This window comes from Sceloporus undulatus, chromosome 2, assembly GCF_019175285.1.
Source record: "Sceloporus undulatus isolate JIND9_A2432 ecotype Alabama chromosome 2, SceUnd_v1.1, whole genome shotgun sequence".
NCBI lineage: Eukaryota > Metazoa > Chordata > Lepidosauria > Squamata > Phrynosomatidae > Sceloporus > Sceloporus undulatus.
Window position 1 is genome coordinate 85743623 of NC_056523.1, and position 15078 is coordinate 85758700.

At 38.9% G+C, this 15078-nt stretch overlaps 1 protein-coding gene across 5 annotated transcripts in view; it reads right to left on the reverse strand.

Moving 5' to 3' along the window:
- The window catches only part of SGCD (sarcoglycan delta), a 719570-nt gene that overhangs the window by 316297 nt on the left and 388195 nt on the right, over nucleotides 1–15078 (reverse strand). The window contains exon 1 of one of the 5 annotated variants that reach the window (XM_042451264.1): nucleotides 4721–4911. The exons of the other annotated variants lie outside the window; for them this stretch is intronic. The gene's annotated coding sequence lies outside the window, so the exon portion shown is untranslated. Of the gene's footprint in view, nucleotides 1–4720; nucleotides 4912–15078 lie in introns of those variants that run through there. 5 annotated transcript variants of the gene reach the window in all.

Genomic DNA, 15078 nt, shown 5'->3' on the forward strand with positions numbered 1-15078 from the left:
TGTGTGTTTGCCAACTCCTGGAGCCCACGTGTGGGTAGTTGCCTGAGGTTTTTTTTTTATCATTTCCTTTCTTTACAATCACTAATAGACTCATGAGCTTTATAAAATCTTAGCAACTGAAAATCAATCTGCTTCCTTCAACCTCATCTGAAGTGTTTTCTATGCACTGGGATCTTTCTCATTTGAATCAACTTTTCATTGAAATGCCTGGGGATCAGTACAGTAAAACAAAACTTTTCAATATCCTTGAAATATAAGGTTCAGGAGCATGGGAGTCATGTCAGCTTTCCTAGTGGATGTGGCAGGGTCACACCACATGTATGGTTCTTTGTGTAAAATAAAATACAACAAAACACTCTTAGATACATTCAAAACTGAAGAACACCCACAAGCACAATTTAAAATAGCAGAGAGTTAAATAGACAAGGAAATTAGCACTAAAAAGATAGGCAGCAATGTCTACAGAAAGTTAAAGAGAAAAGCCCTGGGAAATACAGTTGGTTTTCTGTATCCATGAATTCTGTATACATGGAGTCAACCTACCAGGGCTTTAAAATATTTTCTTAAAAAATCCAAAAAGCAAACCTTTGATTGTTCATCACTTTGGATTTTGCTATCTCAAATAACAAATGGAACCAAATCATGGCAGATACCATGCACCCACTATAAAAAGGTCTTGGTCTGGTCCTGAAAAATCAGCAAAGTAGGTGCTGTGTAGGGCTTTCTGGGAACTATTACTGAAAAGTCTAATTTCTGAGTAGCCTTTTGCTAAATCTTAGCTCTGGCTGGTACTCTCAATCCTGGGTCAGCCGGATCTAGGCAAAGTGCCACACAGCTTGGTTACATGAAAATTAGACTACTGTAACATACTTTGTGTGAGGCCACCTTTGAAGAATTTTGCATAAGGATGCAAAGAATACTCATTTTTTTCATCTTCAGTATGAAAGCGTATTCTGACATACTGAGACACCTCACTGAAAAAAATGTCATTCATTACAACCTTTTTTGAAATTTCAGGATTTTTTTTTAAATGGACATAACCCTCCCCCAACTTTATCCTTTAGAATGCAGCATAATTTGTGCAAAATGTCACTATTTTCTGTACAAATGCAGTTTTTGCAGAAGAAAAGCTCATTTTCACACTTTTTTGACATACAGAAAAAAATCTCAAAATGCAAAAAAAAACCAAACAAACACCAAAAAAAACAAACAAAAAGCACAAAAAGCACACAAAAACTCTCATCCAGAGAGCTGATTTTTTTTTTCTTCAGCTCTTCATTCTTGCAACACAATATTGGAAGCTTTATGATACAGAAACATCAAATACATTTTCAACAGGTTTCTCCTTCTATTCCCTTCCCCAAGGACTCAGAATACATAATCAAAGCACTCCTGACAGATGGACATCTAGCCTTTGTTTCTAACTCAAAGGAAGTAACAGTCCCACTATATTCAGTGCTGGATAGGTATCACCTGAATGATATAGACAAGTTGGAGCAGGTTCAGAGAAGGGCAATAAGGGTAAGAAGTACAGGGAACAAAACATGAGGAGAGGTTGGAGGAGCTGGGCATGTTCAGAAGAGAAGACTGAGGGGTGACATGACTGAACTCTTTAAATACTTCATGGGTTGTCACAGAGAGGAAGGGACAGACATGTTCTCTGCTGTATCAGAAGATAGGATGAGGTACATTGGTTTAAAGAAAAGTAAATTTTAAGTGAACATTAGAAGGAACATCTTGACAGAAAGAGTGTTCTGGCAGTGGAACCAGATCCTTAGAGAGGTGGTGGGATGTCCTTTGGACATTCTTGAAGAGAGGTTGGACAGCTACCTGATAGGGATGCTTTAGTTACATATTCTGCATTGAGCAAGAGGTCAGACTCTATGGCCCATAAGGTCCCTTCAAATCTATTTTTCTATGACTCTATAAAAAGGAATCTGTTTAATGTACTAAGATAGTTTAAGGGCCTTGGAATTCACATTCTAAGCTTCAAAGTCACATTTGGCACTCCTCTAACTAGTTCAAGATTGATCTTTCTGTGACACAAGAGTATCTAATCCAATGATACCTTGGGAAATGGAATAGACATCAAGGACAGAGATCAAGGAGACTATGGGAGAAAGAGGACAAAAAGGATGTTCTGTGAAACAATAAAAATGTATCCTTTGCCACATGTCTACCTAGAAGAGTGACAGCTAAGTGGAACTCGCAATGCATCCTCTTATAACTCACAATGCATTCTCTTATAATAATGCATGGAAAGACAACAGTGTGGGTAGGGGGGAATGTGTATTAAAAATAAAAAGGAAGGAAAAAACTGGTAGATACAATTGTGAATCAACATGTGCTTGCTTGAAGGAAGGGTATTAAGGAGAAAATATATCCAGTATTACACAGAAGCATCCAATATTACACAGAAGCATTTGTGCATCTCTCACTGAAAACAAAATAAACAAAATCCAGGAAATGAAAAGTTGTATATACAGTGGATATAGGTGATGAGCAAGGATCTCCCCCTTGGCTCTGGACAGGTCTGATTACTAAAAGCCCAGTACTGGATGACAAAGGAAGCCTGGAGGCCCTTTAGCATTTCCACCCTTGTCATGGATAGGATACTCTCTCTTACTGAACCTGTATCTTACCTAACCAACTACTTGAGTTGGGGGGCTGAAGCAGAAGAGATTCTAGTCATGCTGAGATATGTAATAGCACTCTTGGAGGTCTGGAAGACTATGATGCATGGATACATTTTTCTTTGATAGCTGGTTATCACTTCAGTTACAGTTGCAGTTGTCCATTTAATGCCATGACAACAAGAATACAGTCAGGATTTTTCTAGGCTTTCCTGGCACTTTGAGTATAGCTTGGTCTAGCTCTCAAGCTTGCCACCATGTGCCTGAGAGTCTTCAGTGAAGATGGAATTCTCTCATAGAAATTCTGTACATGAGCTGCCAAATATTTTGCTTTTCCTCGTATACTACAATATAACCTTTTATGTAATAACTCTTACACCCTAACTTCTAATTTTCTCATTGTAGCCAGCATGGTGTAGTGGTTAGAGTGTTGGACTACAACTCTGGAGACCATGGAAACCTAGTTGGGTGAGTAACCCATTCTCAGCCCCAGAACAACCCAGTGATAGAGTTGCCATTAAGTTAGAAATAACTTGAAGGCACACAATATCAACAGCAACAACACCAAGACTGTTGTTGTTGTTGTTGTTGTTGTTGTTGTTGCTGCTGTTGTTGTTCTAGACATTTACTCCAGTTCAACCCCTTTAAAATGAAGCTAGGATAAATGCCACAAAACATAGCCACTAGTCAGCCTGGATGGTGGTTTATTTTCTCTTTGGCTTGCTGCTTTGGAAGGCATAACTGCTTTCCCTGGTGGCTGATTCTATTTCACTATCTGACTTACGCCAGCTCAGTTTGATTCATACTTGATAATCTGTTTTAAAAAAGGAGACAAAAATAGACTTCCCACCCTAGCTTTATCCTGATTTATGAAATCATGAGGCAAAATATCAGCATCTGAATGTAACAGGAAGAGAAGCCATAGACTCCCAGTCTGTCTTCTTCACCACATTGCTGCTAGTCAGTGAAATGAGATCCTTCCTCCACCCAAGCATAGTTTTCTTAACTCAGCTCTTGCATTTACTATTGCCTTCCATTTGTAAGAAGAGCCAGAACACTCAGGACAACACTGAGCATATTTGAGAAAAATAAACTTTTAAACTAATGTAAGGCAAGGCAGATAGAAGAGGGGTAAGAAACTATCTAAAGAGTTAAGAACTTGGCTGATAATTTGCACTTATTTTCATGTCTTAACAAAACTGCTGCAGAGTTACTTTTAGCCACTACACAAGCTTGCCAAGTAAGGTGAATTGGTCACTGCTAATGGAAATCCCACACGTTAGAGTATATAGTAATAAGATATATATTGAGTAGTCTCTCCCACGAGAGATTCCCCCATCAACATTTTCAGCAAAGCTTTCTTAATTTATTTGGCCAAAAACAAAACAAACACCTCATCAGAACAGAGGTGGCATGTGGGATCCAAGTATTGCTTTTCAAAATAGCTAACACAGAGTTTTCTAAAGAATATTACCAATGTGTGTTTGAGTTTTTTGCTACAGACTGGGCAGAAAAAACTACAGAGAAGCAGCATAATATTGCAGCAATAAAATCTGCTTATGATTTTGAAATGTACACAGCAAGTTACTTAGTTAAAGCTATCTCAAAATTATTCAGCAATAGCCCCAGTCCTCTCTCTGGAAAAAAGCATTATATCTATTTGTGAATTCCATTTGCATCTACAAAACTGATACATGTAGATGCCATTTGTCATTTACTATATATCCACTATCTACATTACAATGAGTTTCTCTTCACTTCCTTGTCTTTATATAGCCACAGATAAATTTTAAAAGTGTTACTTCCCTGTTCTCACCATTTCCATGGAAAGAGAAACAAGTTGGCAAGCATGTACGCTTGTATGACAAGAAAGCCAAAAGTATTCCTCTTCTCTGCAAGATCAGAACTTAAGTAAAAATTAGGGAAGCAGCAAACTCTTAAGGCAATAGTTTCACACACACAGCAACAGATTTCCAACTTCTCCCTCCCCTTAAACCATTTAGCTGAATGCAAACAAACTCATACATCAGAACAAAAGGAGCACAATGCCAAGAAATCCACATGGAGAAAGAACAATAGGCACTTACCTCTTCCCCAGCCAGATGAAAGTACAGTTCCAGAATATGCCCGAACAGGGGTGTGGTGTGGGAGACACAGTGTTGCTTTCAGAGCAGCACGAGGCCTACCCTGCCTTCAGAAGCTGACCCTGTCAGATTTTCCAACATCAGAACTCCAGCCAAGTCCCTGCCCATGCCTGAAGAATTTCCTGAGCAGCATTCCCGTTCTTTTTCTAACTGCTTTCAAACCACACTCTGTCCTTTACTTCAATAAGGCTTTGTCAGGCCAAGTTACAGCTACTGGTCTGGCTCCAGATATCAATGGAAAACACATGTGTTTTACATTAGAGGGACCCTTCCCCCTCTTATAAAGATGCCTCCACTTCAAGCACAAGGGTTTGGTATGTTTTGCATTTAGTACAATAAAGCAAATCATTCCTGAAAGTAGAGTTATTAAACTTTTCTCTTCAGTGTGGTAGATGATTTCTCGTCTTTGCTTTAGTCTTGCACTAAAGTTACCTTTCTACCATTAAGTCACCTTTCTCTGCCTCACCAGACCTGAGAAGGATAAGAATTCAACTTTCTATTCAGTGCCACCCTCTGTTTACCTATGCTTCTGTCTCATTTTAATTTCAGTTGCGTAAAGGGGAAGCTTATTTTTAGAACCTCCAGACTCTGCTCAGCACACTGCTGCTATATCCCAATCTTGACAAGCACGACTGTAAGTGGCAGATGCTAAAAATACTACAATAATGTCTGAACTCTCTCAGTCTTCTTGCCCTAACAGTCCCCTACAAAAAATCATGTCAATATTTTTAAAAGGTTTGTATTTAAATATAGGCAATATCTGTCTTAGCTTAAGTAAAGAGAGGGAAGATAATTGCTTGGGGGTGCATATTGTTTCTTTTAACAAAATGGGCCCCAGTTCTTGGTATATTCCAGATGATTCCATGCATCAAGATGAAAAATTGATGAAGATGATGATGATGCTTTGCTGCTCAAGATGCCCAGAATGTGAGATGCATTTCTGCAGGAATAGAAAATTTAAATCTGTCTATCCTTCACATATTTCATCCTCAAGCAAGCAAATCCACCCAAATTTGGAAGCATGGGACAATAGCAGAGTTGTCAAGGTACCAACACAGAAAACAAATCCTTTCAAAGAAGTTTGCAGTGGTCACAGGTGGTCAGAATTTGACCTCTGTTCCCTTATCTGGTGGAGTTCCCCAGGGCTCTGTTCTGGGTCCCCTTCTGTTTTCTCTCTACACACTGTCCTTAGGTAAACTCATTAGCTCTTTTGGTTTTTCCTACCATCTGTACACTGATGACACCCAGTTGTATCTTTCCACCCCTGACCTTTCTCCAAGACTTGAACAGCAAGTTTCGTCTTGTCTCACAGCTGTCTCGCAATGGATGCGCCATCGGCATTTAAAGCTCAACATGGCCAAGATGGAGCTTCTTGTCTTTCCTCCTAAGCCCACCCTTCAACTCTCCTTTTCTGTCTCTGTGGACAACATTTCTATTCAACCGGTCCAGCAAGCCCGCAGTCTTGGTTTTATCTTTGATTCTTCTCTGTTGTGTATCCCGCAGATCCAGACCACAGCCAAGGCTTGTAGATTCTTTCTATACAATATTGCCAAAATCCGACCATTTCTCTCTGACTCTACTGCCAAGATCCTGGTCCATGCCCTAGTGGTCTCACAATTCGATTATTGTAACATCCTCCTGGCTGGGCTTCCTCTTTCTCACCTCCGTCCTTTAATTTCTGTCCAGCATTCAGCTGCACACATTATCACATCCACCTACCACTCTGACCACATCTCTCCTGCGTTGGCATCCCTTCACTGGCTCCCACTCCCTTTCTGCATTCAGTATAAGCTCCTGCTGTCAACATTTAAAGCCCTCCATGGGCTGGCCCCTCCTTACTTATCAGACCTTATTTCTCCTCACCTTCCAACTAGGGCCCTCCATTCTGGTAGCCAAGGTCTGCTGTCCCAGCCCAGGATTTCCTCTGCCCATCTCGGATTCACCCCTTTTCGCTTGCTGCCCCTCACTCCTGGAACCTTCTTCCCCCACGAGGAAGAGCCATCACTTCTTTAACCAGCTTCAAAACGGAGTTGAAGACCATCCTGTTCAGAGAAGCGTTCCCAGGCATTGCATAATTGTCACTTGCTATCTGATGTTCTTTTGTTGCCTGTTTTTTTATTCATTTCCTGTATTGCTATGTAGTTTATATGTATTGTCCTACTAGAGAGGCAGGCTAGCTCCAACAGGCCTCCCTGGAAGATGATTAACCATCCACTAAGAAGCCAAGCCCTCCCTCTAGTCCACCTGCCTTCATCCCCCTTCCCATCACCACTCTCTTCTCCTTTTGTGTCGTGTCTTTTTAGATTGTAAGCCTGAGGGCAGGGAACTGTCCAATTAAAAAGATTGTATGTACAGCGCTGTGTAAATTTACAGCACTTTATAAATAAAGGTTAATAATATTAATAATAATAATAATAATAATAATAATAATAATAATAAATGTTTTTCCAGATCTAAACAAAAAACAACAACAAATAAATAAAACACACCGGAGCCATTGGCCATAATCTTTGAGAACTCCTGGAGAACAGGAGAAATCCCAGCAGACTGGAGGAGGGCAAACATTGTCCCCATCTTCAAAAAGGGAAAAAAAGAGGTTCTCAGCAATTATCGTCCAGTTAGTCTGACATTAATACCAGGATAGATTCTGGAGCAGATCATAAAACAGAGAGTCTGTGATCATCTAGAAAGCAATTCCACAATCACAAAAAGTCAACATGGGTTTCAGAGAAACAAGTCATGCCAAACAAATCTGATCTCTTTTTTGATAAAATTACCAGCTTGGTAGATGAAGGGAATGTTGTGTATATAGTTTATCTTGATTTCAGTAAGGCATTTGACAAGTTTCCCCATGACATTCTTGCAAACAAGCTTGTAAAATGTGGGCTAATCAAGGCAACTGTTACATGGATTTGTAATTGGTTGACTGGCCGAAGCCAAAGGGTGCTCAACAATGGCACCTTTTCATCCTGGAGAGAAGTGACCAGTGGGGTCCCACAGGGCTCTATCCTGGGGCCTGTGTTACTCAACATCTTTATCAATGACTTGGAGGACAAAATTGGGGGCATACTTATCAAATTTGCAGATGACACCAAATTAGGAGGAGTAGCAAAGACCCCAGGGGACAGAATCAAAATCCAAAATGACCTGAATAGACTAGAAAGCTGGGTCAAAGTTAACTAAATGAACTTCAACAGGGAGAAACAACAGCAGCATTGGTGCCAGGCAGCTCAGCAGGACACACGTGCAAATAGCCTGGCACTGGAACAGAGGGCTCTGGGTCTGCTGGCATCTGGGCCTCGTGTTGCCTGGTCGGGATCCCCATTAAGTGAACAGAAGAGGCTATTTCATTTGGCCTGTGCAGACAACACCTTAGTGTAAAATATTGTTTCTTTCCCTTCAAGAAGAGATCCTGATGAATTTCTCCCTTTGTTCTATGAATGAATTAATCTTATACAACCTACCTTACAGACCAAGTCAAACCACAGTTCCAGCTGGCCCACTTCTGTTTACAGCAATCGGGAGATAAATTGGCCTCAAAGTTTCAGAGAGGGATCCCTTTTTTAGTCCTGTCTGAAAATGTCAGGGATTGGAACACTGAGCCTTCTACACACAAAGTATGTGCTCTGCTCTAGAACTATAGTCTCATTGCAACCCCTTTGCTTGAATTTTCCTTTACTTCTCAACTGTTTTAGTACACAGCATGCTACTTTCTGCTTTCTTTCTGAACCTCCGTTGCCTTTTTTGTGTTTCCAACAGCTGCCATTGACTACTGTTATGTGTATGTTGTACAGTCCAAGAATCTGCATGCCATCTTTCTGATTCTTCCCATTCTGGCTGCCTCCTTGAAAACCATTGTTCCATTCGCTCCCACTTTTTTTCCTTTTGATTAACTTGGCTCAAATTCAATTGCTATTCCAATTCTTGAATTTCAAGCTATCAGTGAACAAAGAGAGAATGTGAAAGATAATTTAAACTACACCGGAAAAGATAATTCATCCACAACATGCAAATAAATGCTCAGTGATTGATAATTAATAATGCTCAATCCTGAATAACCAGCCTTGCTAGTTTTGTTTATCCAATCAGCAGACTGCAGTTAGATGACAAATCACACCATGTTGTGGTCTGAGCCAAGGCAGTTAAAGCAGTCTCAAATTGGATTATTTCTGCAGTGTGTTTTGGACTGTAAGCAACTTAGCTAAAATGACTTAGCCCAAAAGACCTCTTTTTTGAACTGATGCATGTTTAATGACAAAACTGAAAATGTATATGCTCACAACTTCAAATACCAAGAGGCTGTTGAGTTTCTGACAATTTTAATGCATATATTTATGGATTCTATCTGTCTACTAGAGCATTTCAAAAAACAAATACAAAAAGGCAACATTTATACGATCAACTTCATACGTGTATATGTGATCATGTCATTAGGTCATAAGAAAATTTGCCTATGTTGGGGAATCAGACAAGAGGAAAGAGGAATTTATAAGATATTTAAAATATCTGATTAATGCAACTGGACCTTCAATAGCAGGTACTACAGAATCCTACAGTTATACAAATGTTTAACAGCAATATTTTATAGCCTGGAAATTCTGAACTCAGTTTGTCTGTATAATCCTTGCCCTTCTAGGATTAAAACCATGGGCTTTTTTAAGGGCCCTGGTACACAGATCAACAAATTCAACAGTGCTTTTCCATGATTTCTGGTCACTGAACTACTTATATAATAATAATTTTCTCATCAATCAATTTTGCTTCAATGGGAACAACATAGGTAAGACCCTCCCCCAATGCTCTTCTGCCTTCCAAATACAGTATGAATTCAGGTTGTTGTTGTTGTAGTAGTTGTTAATAATCCTCAAGGTGACTTTGACATATAGTGAACCTATAAATGAGAGAGTTCCAGTCATCAACAGTTCTCTCACCTGTATTAATTTTAGCTACAGTTGTGAAGTCTGCTCATGGAAAATGAGCCAAACTTCCTTCCTTCCATTAAGTTTCTCTTCAGTTTGTTAGTAGTAGGTTAGAGCATTAACATCCTTACCAAATTATCATTGGCCTCTATGAATATTTGTTTGTATGGTGGGGAGAATATCAGTGTTTGTGATGCAGATTAGTCAGATAGATCTCATTATTTTTAATGGCAGGTCAGCAAGATACCGGGAGAGAAGGAACTGTTCCAATTAATAATTTTGACAAAAACAATACTTATTGGAATAAATGATACATTTCTGTAACAACTGATTAAATCTGTCAGAGAAGGAACAATAATGATGAATTCACATTGCTCCCATGAAATTAGTTTTGTTGGAACTGTAGTGTATGATGGCATTTTTCCTGACATTGAGTGAAAAGCACTGGATAACGAAAGCATTACATCCAGAATATTTTTGGAAGTTAAGATGCAGGATGCAGCTAGGAATGTAATGCTTCACTAAGGGCCAGAACAGACCAGCAAGTTAAGCCACCTTCCAGGCAGTTTGGGAGTGTAGTGTTTTCATGCTGCACACTTCCAATATGCCTGGAAGCCATCCAGAAGCCACCTAGCCAATCACATGGGGGCGGCTTCATAATGCTCCAGCGGCACAGTATTTACATGCCGTGCACCACCAGAGTATCATGAACCTGGCTTCCTGTTGTGTTGCAGGCAGCAAAGCTGGCCTTTTTGCCACCTGAAAAAGGAGCAGATCTTTGCTGCTCCTTTTTCAGGGAAATTTAAGGGGGTTTGGGTATGCGTCATGTGGTTGTCGTGGCCTCAATCCATCTTTGGAAGGGGCGGCTTCAAGCTACACCTTCTGTCCATCTATTTTGCCCCTATGTTTCTTCTCAAAGGTAGCAACAAGTCATTTCAGCAATTTCCCCCATTGTGAGAAAGTCTTTAAAAACCAGTCAGCTCAGAATGCTATTTACCATTTGGGACTTATGTGCAAAATTTACACATGGTTGTTTTGCCCAGAAAACAGCATTTTCTGCATAGGAAATACTGATTTATATGCAAAATCTAATATGTGCAAAAGTTTATACAGAATAGATCACCAATTTCACCATTTTCTGTACAGGAAACAGCATTTTCTGCATAGGAAATAATATTTCTGTATTGAAATATTATTTCTTATGCACAACCATGTGAGAATGTTGCATAGAATAAGTCCCAAAATGCAAACATTCTGATCAATCCAAGATTCTTTTTGTCAAGATTTCTCAATACTTGAAAGATACGTTTTTGAATGTTTTATTTTTATTTTAAAAAATCAAATATTCTTTCCATTCCTATTAGTAGCTCAATTAATAGTGCCTCTCTGTCACCACCACTCTGCCAAGCAAGCAAACAAATTCTTCTATGAAGTAATAAAAAGAAATTCCCACCATGTGGTACATTCAGACCACAGGTTTGTGTATGCTAGTAAAAGACAGTGTCTCACTTACCCTATCAGCGGAGCCTAGCCTGTTGTGATACATTATCATTTAAAGAAATAGCATTGTTGATCTCCAGTCATGGGGTAATTTCTACTCAGCACAAATGAGTTCTTTGCAAAGGTAAGATTTATCTAAACTCTTTCTATAAAAAGTTCTACTCTGTAACATTTGCCACAGAAGCAGTGCTGGAAGCTGACCTTTTAGTCAAATGTACTCCACCCCTGCCAGCCTTAGCTTTTATCGTCTAATTAGTCTGATGGCTTCTATCATTTGGAGGCTCTTCTCAGAACTAATTCCAGGCTTTCAGCTAGCTGAGCTTGTGATTAGGTAAAATAAAAAATTGTTCATTTTCATTTCTCAGGCAAATTTAATGTTAAATGACTTCTAAACTACCTGGGCTGTAATTTTTGAGGCCACATGACCATTACCTTCCATTCTGGAAAAAAGTCATATACAACATGGCAGGTCTGCACTGAAAGAAAAAATGATTTGTAATTTAAGTGGTTTAGTCTAGGTTTTTATTCCATACAGATGCTGCCTTATAGCAACGGAAATAAAACACATGCTTATGTATTATAGAGATGTGAGGACCAATATTCTTTTGGCAAGGACAGTAATGAATTCTCCATTATATCTTAATGGTCTCTACATTTGTTACCCTTATCTGAGCAATCCTTGCTTTTGTTCACTCACAATGGAGGTTAAATGCATGCTCCTGTCCTACATGCTTCATCCTGATATATAGCCCTGATGAATGGAAATCATCACCTCAGTCTGGAATAATGACTTGTCAGGGGCAAAAGGTGCAGCTTCCATGCTGCTTGCACTCTGATGTTATAGGATGAAAACAGATGCGACATTTTCCCTAAGCCAAATTGATGATAAAGTTCTGACCATTTCTTGTCATCCTACATAATTCTATTTGGGATGGAAAGTAGTGTTTTTCAATTAGTGGCATGTGTTCTTTTTGTTTTAAATGAGGAGATAAAATACCATCAGAAACATCTTAACTGAGCCCATATGAACATATCAGAGAGCAATTTTAATAAGATAATTAGCAGAGTACTTGTAAGCACAGTAAGTAACTGAAGAGACAAACCAGGGAGGCATTACGTTAGTTCAGAGATACCGTTTGATGATTATATACTATGCTAATGAACTTTTTATCTTCTGAAAATGGCATGGAAAGAACAGTTTTCACTTGATTATAAGGCCTCAGCTAAGAATCTTTGTTAAGAATGAGCCAGATGAATCATATTTCAACACTACAACCAAAAATTTGGGGAAAAGGGGAAAGTAATACCCTCTATGGCTTACGCACCAGAAAAAGCCCTCAGTGATAGCTACAATAATCCGTCTACTTACTTTACACTCTTGTGTTAACTTAAGGGTTTGCTTACTCTTTTGGCAGTGTAACTGACATTTTAATTAATGTTATATTTATGTGCATGTGGCCTCATTGAATGGTCATGGAACAATTTCACATGGATTGAAGTACTAGATAGTGCTGTGTCTTGTGCTCTGCTGTGGGAAATGAATGGAGGGAAGCTTATTTTTGCCAATGGGCACTGGCTTATAGGATTTGGTTTTTTAAATGAGCCAAAATCGTTACTTTTTAAAATTATAATTATAATGGTACCTCATCATTTTTGCAGTGTCTTAGAACTACAGTCAGTCCTCCTTATCCATGGATTCTTCATCCACAGATTCAGGCATCCACAGCTTGAAAATATTCAAAAATATATAAATTCTAAAAAGCAAACCTCAATTTTGCCATTTTATATAAGAGACACCATTTTACTATCCCTTGTATTTAATGGGACTTGTGCATCCACAGATTTTGGTATCCACAGGTGGAACCAAACCCCAGTGGATACCAAGGCCCCACTGTATAACTTTAACTAGTACTTTTTAAAGTAACTTTCAGAGCCCAACAGATCAAACCATTTGGTGAAGTATTGAGAATTTTCAGCTCAAGAGCTCTAGTGCCTCTCCAAACTACTAATCTCAAAATTACATACATATGATGCTGTCATGGCAATTAAAGGAGTATCAAAGTGCTATAACTGTGTATTGTGAAAGAACCTGAAATCTCTCTTTTTGATACATGAAAGTCCCCCCCCCCAAATTGGCTACATGTTTTCTGGGTTTTGTCTTCCACTCTCTGTTCTTTCCCCATTTTTCAAAAGAGCAGAAGCTATTTAGGCATTTTCCAGATAATTTGTAGATTCCCTTTGACACCTTAATCAGATCTCTTCACTCTTTAGTTTTCAGCTAATAAATTAGCCACTTTATAGATATAAGACTTATAGATACTGTGTGTAACTTCTTAACTCCTCGAAATGATATTTGACTTTGTTGTTTATCATGATATTTCTTCTCTTTTTTCAGTGAGTTTCTCATTTTCAATTTCAGGTTCTCCTGATTAAACATCTGTTACAGGTACCCACATTCTCCATTCACAGGCTAAAGAAAAAGGTGTTTTAAAATGCTAAATCTCTGGCAGATAGTTGGATAAGATGATTTACAAAGTCCCTTCCAGTTCTGTCATAGTTGTAAGAAAGAATGTCTGCTTCAATTCCATGTATGAGCACCAGTGAACAGAAAAATTTGGGACCATCACTCTGCCACTGACAGCCATTCAGATTGAAGATAGTGATGAGTCTGGAGCTAACCACAGTATAGGATGTCATACACCCTAAATAATGATCCTTAACATATGCAGTTTGTCAGCACTGGTCTCCACCTTAAAAAAAGAAACACAATAGAAAATTATATCTAGCATGAAGTTTGTATTCTTGTAGTCCTTCCCACACAAAGTGAATGTGTGTGTTGTACCTTCAAGTAATTTCTGACTTATGGCAACCCTATCATGGGGGTTTCTTAGCAAGAATGGTTCAGAAGAAGTTTGGCATTGCTTTCCCCTGAGGCTGAGAGCATGTGACTTGCCCAAGGCCATCCAGTGGGTTTCATATCCAAGCAGGAATTGCACCCTGGCCTCCAGAGTCATCCAACACTCAAGCCACTAAGCCACTCTGGCTCTACTTCCCATACAAAAACAACTACAAAATGTTCTAATACTAAGATTTGTTACTCCAGTAAATGTAGTTTGTGAAAGGGATACTTTTCACCTGAGCTGTGAAAAGATCTTGGTAGTCTAAATACCAAGTGTGGGGAAATGGCAGTTCATGGGCTTCATGGAATGAAACAGATAAGGCAGGGCTCTATTCTCTTCTCCCTTTCCATCCTAGCACCAGTACTGGCATAGAAGAGAAAAATTTGCTGATCTAATTAACATTCTGTTTCCATTGATTCTAGGATTTAGGAATATCACAGCTTGTCTCTACCTTATTCTTTCTTATTGAGTGATATAATTAAATGGATTCCATAAATTATAGAATTCCTTATTAATATAATCCCATCAAAGACTTAATAGTCCTACAGTATTGTACTGTACTAAACAGCTAGGCCATATAAATCATTTTTTAAGATGTTGGATTTGTCATATACAGTTAAAATAGCAGATGTTTGCCCCTCCATATGGCCACTGTAAAGGCCAGGGGTTGAGAATTTCATGCAAGCCTGTCTGTCAGGAATGACAAACGAAACTACTTTTTGGAAACAGCCCTCACATCAGGAGCAGTAGACAAAATTCTTGCTCAACTGCCTCCCCAGCTATTCAATTCCTCAACAAATTTATCATGGAACTACAATAAATTTTAAAATGATCAAAGAGCATTAAAGACCCCAGCGAGTCTGGAGCAGCATTACTTTGACAAAGAAGAAGTAGGAAATATTCCACTTCCCCATAGAAATATTGTACATAGCAGTGGACTTTTTTAAAAGTAGAAATGTAGCAGAGAATTTAAATTCAGAAT